At 42.6% G+C, this 5,934-nt stretch overlaps 1 pseudogene; it reads right to left on the bottom strand.

Annotated features, from left to right (window-relative positions):
* Nucleotides 1-2,623: 2,623 nt before the first annotated feature.
* Nucleotides 2,624-5,047, bottom strand: LOC122057041 (annotated as a pseudogene).
* Between the last annotated feature and the right edge of the window lie 887 nt (nt 5,048-5,934).

Genomic DNA, 5,934 nt, shown 5'->3' with positions numbered 1-5,934 from the left:
AGTAGGCTTGGACACCAATGCATTGGTGGCCCGTGGAATGGGATGGGATGGCACTATGCAGTCGTACTATCTCATATAGGAGCATGCAGTTAGGAATGATATATCTCTGTGCTACGACCCTTCCCAGCAGAGGTTTAGGTGTTGGGTCTGACTTAGATGTGATGTTTAGGTGGTTTAAGTTAAGAAAATGGATTTGCATACATATAGGTGCATTTATATTGTGAATGATTGCATGGTCTTTGTTTTCACTTACTGAGCTAGTGAGCTTATCCCACGTGTACACCACTTTTAGATTATCTTGTAGGTTACTTGACTGAGGAGCTAGAGCCAAGGCCCACTGTAGAGTTTTCAATCGAAGATTGGTGGATCCCATAAGATCTTGAGCATAGGGCTAAGTGCCTGTGCGATAGTTATGTTGTAGGACAGCAACACTGATACCAACCTAGGTTTCTTTTTTATTATTTTATGATGTTACCCCTTTTGTGCTCTGGATGTTTAAATTGTAATTCTTGTGTATATATCATGTCTACGGGCCCACATGTATATGTGCTATATAATAAAATTTGGGTATCAAGAGTATTGGGGTATTTACAAGTATATACATGTAAGACTTCCGCTAAAATGCAAACTTTTTTTCTTTAGTTGTGGGTATGTTGTGTAGTGGTTACTATATTAGATGGTCCTAGTAGGTTTTAGGTTAACAAGTGTTAGTTCGGTCGCTGGTCCGGTTATGTGTGAATAGGGTGTAACATTCTGCTAGGGATAGGCTATGGGAGGGCTAGGCTGAGGTGGCACTCTAGTAGAGCTTCTGCTGAGGATAGGCTAACTCTAAGGATTGAGGAGCTTTGAAGGCCCGAAGAACACTTCTGATCTTATGAAGATCTCTCCGAAGACTTGAAGAACCTCAAAAGGGGTGGGAGACTAAGGAGAAACTTTTCCTCCACAAAATCTCACTAAAAAAAGGCAGATGATTGAGAACTTTGAAGGCCCGAATAACACTTCGGATCTTATGAAGATCTCTTTGAAGACTTAAAGATCCTCAAGGGGGGAAGGGGAGGAGAGAGGGTAGAGCTTCTCTACAAAGGATGCTCTTAGGAGGCTTGAGTGTGTAAAACCAAAGGGAGGGTGGGTATTTATAGGTTTTCTGAACCAGTAGGGAGGAAAGAGCAATTTCCTTGGCCAATGGGGTTCAAAAGTGATTTTTCTAAACCAATGGGGTGATAACATAATTTTTTTGACCATGGGGGAAGGTTAAATTTCTTTGGCCAATGGGTGAAAATTAATTTTTTTTGGGCCAATGGGGTAAAGATTCCCTTTTGGGCCAATGGGAGGTTTCGGTGTAGGGTACACTAGTGGGGTAGTGTAGAGTGCAAAAGCAGGTGAAGAGAAAATTTTTTCACCAATCTGATCATTGGAAAGAATATTCCAGCCATTGATGACAGCACACGAGGCTGGACAGGGGGTGCACGGGACAGGCAGGGGCGCATGTGAGGCAGGCGAGGGCACGCAAGGTAGGCGGGGCATGTGCGAGGCAGGCAAGGAACATGGAGCTGGCAGGGGTGCACAGGGCAGGCAGGGGCGCATGGGGTAGGCAAGGGCGCGGGGGCACACGGGGCCACACTGGGTAGGTGGGGGAGCATTGGGCAGGCAGGGCACATGGGGAAGGCAGGGTGCGTGCAAGGCAAGCTAAGGGTGAGCGGGGTAGGTAGGGTGCGTGCAAGGCAGGCTAGGGGCACAGGGCTAGGTCTTTCAAGATGTAATTTTCTAAGTGCGATTACGAGAGATCAGATGGTCCAATTTTGACATAACATATATCGTTGGAATCATGATTCTGAGTACTATGCATCTGCTCAGTCACTAGGACCGAATTCCTTCGTATATGAAACATCGTAATTGGACCCTTCTTTTCTCTCACACGAGGTTTTCAGGATTTTGAGTGAGTATATAATGTTTCTGGGTCGGATTACCTCAGTCAATTATCATCTCTCTTGATTGAAAGTGAGAAGTTACATCCAAGATCCGTGATTCATCATATCCGGAGGAGGGTGACAAAATTGGATATCTACACTTGCATGTGTAGGATTTTCACATGATTATTTAAATTGCATAAATGATGATGATGTTCTATAACATTTTATATTTTGATGGAAATGATATGAAATGTATGTTGTGAGACGGTATCCAATGTGGCCGAGGTGGTTCTGGTACCGTGATTTCCGTATGTTTGTTGCATTCATGCATTGATTATGTGCATTAGGTTAGATGTAGTCGTGAAATGCACTTTGTGGCCGATGGATTCTCGATATCATGTACTCCAGGACTGCATTTGTAGGTTTATGGTCTGAACGATAAACTTGTCTGGAAATGTCAAGAGATACCAGTCCAGTGCTCCCAGGATAAAATACCAAAATCTATGCTAGTAGATGGTCAGAGTCTAGCCATCCGATTTTCATAACCATTCTTATGGTCCCTTAATGTTCACCCTATGTTTAATTTGTTCGACCTAGTTCAGCCCAATATTCTGCACAGAAGATCTCCATGATATTAGGTGCTTGACGTGGCCACCAACCACTGCCTGATCCTGACATTATGGCATTAAATTCCAACTGTAATGACTTTCTGTTCAGGTTTTGTAATTCCACTAAGAAATTTGCTACACCATCATGGAGTTATGGATCTGTGGCAGTAATCGCTTTCCATGTCGATCTCCTCAACAATAACAGCTAATTTTTCATGAAGATATGGTCAACCTGATAATATATTAAGACTCTCTACCAGTAGTCCCCACAAGAACACACACCATCTTTGAAATGATGAAAACGGTTCGTGTCCCGAACAAAAATTTCTCTTCCCTCGAAGCTGGATATAAATTTTATCACCACATGGCAATCACCACAAATTCGAAGGTTCTTGATTACTCGAAGTGGGGAGCCTGGATGAGTGTTCAGAAGCCCTACCACTACAGCCAACTTTTCGCTGTGCCCACACAATATTTGCTCCTTGTCTTGTTCCTCCACATCTTGAAGCACGAATTCAGTATTCGGAAGATATCCTAATTTTTTCATCTCCGTGCTCACTCTTCCCAGTCTCTCAATAATATGATTCATTTGGGGATGTGATGTGTCCCCTGCCAGAAGTGTGTGCACCTTGTTCTTAACCTCAATCAAACTGCAACCAGGGTTCTTCCTCAAACCCATCCTTTTCATCATCTCTCTCACTCTATCTACCTCTCTCCACATGCCATTGGCAGCATAAATATTAGAGAGAAGAACATAGTTCCCAGGATTGCCTGGCTCCAACTTGAAGAGATTGTCAGTTGCAGCTTCCCCTAAGCTGACATTTCCATATACTCTGCAAGAACTAAGCAATGCTCCCCAAACACAAGCATCTGGCTCAGAAGGCATCTCTTTAATCATGACATAAGCCTCTTCAAGCCTTCCAACATGGCTAAGTAGATTAATCATGCAAGCATTGTGCTCCATTCTAGCTTCAATTCCATGCTCTCTAGTCATGCTATTGAATAAGTACCACCCTTCTTCTATAAGGCCATTCTGGCTGCAAGCAGATAGGACACAAGTAAAGCTGACAAAATCAGGCTTCTGCCCACTCCTCCACAACAAATGGAATAAATTGATAGCTTCTTTAGCCTTTCCATGCATAGAATATCCACCCACAATTGCATTCCAACAGACCAAATTTGTAGTGGGCATCATATCGAAAAAATGTCGAGCATCTCCAATTTTCCCACACTTTGCATACATTTCAATCAATGCGCTGCCCACATACACATCATCAGAAATTCCCCGCCTAAGGGAGAAGCAGTGTGATGCCTTCCCATGCATTAAGGCTGCAATATTCGCACAGGCTGGAAGCAAGCATGGGATTGTGACAGAATTGGGCTCCACTCCTGCAACCTGCATCTCTCTGAAGAGCTTCAACGCTTAGATATCCTTCCCATTTTGTGTGCAACATGAAATTACCGATGTCCAATATACAACATTCAGTTCTATCCTTTGGTCCTTGAATTGCCTAAACACACTCAATGCATCTTCAACAAGACCATTCTGAGCGAGCCCAACAACCAGAGCATTGCATGAACCCAAGTTCATTTGAGCCACCTCGTTGAATGCCAGCATCATCTCTAAGGTGCACCCACACTTGCCGTACATATCAAGAAGTGCACTAACCACACACTTGTCCGACCCAAGACCTTGCTTGATCACGTAGCCATGGATTTGAACCCCAATATCCTGTATTTTCAAGTCCCCCACTGCAGAAAGAACACTAGAAATGCTAGTCCCATCAGGCTTAAACCCTTGCAAATGCATCTCCTGTAGAACCACAACCGATTCAGAAGATAAACCACTGTGGTGAAGACCCGCTATCAAACCATTCCATGATACATGATTGGGTTCTATACCTGAACACCTCATCGCATTTAATAGTTTCTTTACCTCGTTAATGTATCCTAGTCGAGCATAACTAGCAATGATAGCACTCCAACTAACCACATTTCTATGTGTCATTCTATCGAACACTTTATGAGCATCTTTCACCTTACCACATTTTACATACATGTGAACTAAGGAAGATTGTACAAAGTTGTCCGAAGCAAACCCAGTAACAGATGCAAGGTTGTGAAGCTGCTGCCCTATCCGAAGAGCTAATAGGACGGCGCAGGCCTTTAGCATACTGGGGAGGACGAAATTATCGGGCAGAAGGCCATGGGAAAGCATTTAGCGAAGGATACGAAAGGTGTAATTGAAACGATCAAATTTGAAACAAGCAGATATGAGAGTGGAGAAGGAAAATACATCAGGTTCAGAGATTGAATCGAGGATGAGAATTGCATCGGAAAAGCAGAGGTGATCGGCGTAGATAGAGAGAAGCTTGGTGTTGAGACAAGTATTGTTGGAATGCCCAGTTTTGAGGATGTGGGCATGAGCTTTTTGGACTTGTGATAGAGTAGTTGTGTTTGTATTGAGTTGGTTCAAAATATTGTGGTAGAAATTATCGATCATAAGGAGGCTTTGCCTTGCCATGGCTGCTCTCCCTCCACCTCATAACAATAAAATGACTCTATCTCTCTCTCTCTCTCTCTCTCTCTCTCTCAACTATCTTTTCCAGTTAGGAGTCTTGGGACCTCCATTCGAACAATTCATTTAATACTTTTTTTTGGTGAAAAAAGGGCAAAAAAAGATTCAACTGACGACTCAATTGAGTCAATTCAGGTTATATATATATATATATATATTAAGTTTTCTGGGATTATGGCACTATTCAAAAAACTGTAATCGGTTAAATGGTTGTGGCTGATCGGACATTTCGATCCGATTGATTCTAGGAGTTTTCTTGTAGGATCTTTGCTTTTCAGATCATTAGGGATGATTCTAGGGGCTTTTTGTTAATTAAAAGGGAAATTTTCTTATAACTTCCTTAAAAATTCCAATAACTAGGAGTGACCTCAAAAATGAAAATAAGAGCTTGTTTATCCCTCATTTTCATGAAAAAATTTATAAAAGACCCATTCCGTTAGAATTTGGTCGTTAAGTGATAATGTCATCAGTCTCTTATTATCTAAATGGTCAAACTACCCTTATGGGTATGTAAACTTACCCTTACACCCTTGGCCTTAATTAGTGAAGTAACCTAGACGAGCATCACCGAATCCGGTAAGGATTTCCTGAGGTCTTGAAATTGCTGTATTGTGAGACCTTTGTAGCAGATTCTAGCAAGGAAGTAGCAGTTCTCCAACTCCTTCTTGATGGTCTCTACCATTTCTTCCTTCTTGGTGCGGCTGATTGGGCAGTAAATAGATGAGATTCGAGCGGTTTTGTGGGTAATTGGCAAAGAGGTTTTTGGGTCTAAAGAGAGGTTTAGCGGAAACTCCGATAAGGTTTAGGGTTTCAGAGCAATGGGTTTTGGAGGAGGGTT

Source organism: Macadamia integrifolia, chromosome 12 (assembly GCF_013358625.1).
Source record: "Macadamia integrifolia cultivar HAES 741 chromosome 12, SCU_Mint_v3, whole genome shotgun sequence".
NCBI classification, from domain to species: domain Eukaryota; kingdom Viridiplantae; phylum Streptophyta; class Magnoliopsida; order Proteales; family Proteaceae; genus Macadamia; species Macadamia integrifolia.
The sequence above is the reverse complement of the archived record's forward strand: the minus strand, read 5'-3'. Positions and strand labels throughout refer to the sequence as shown.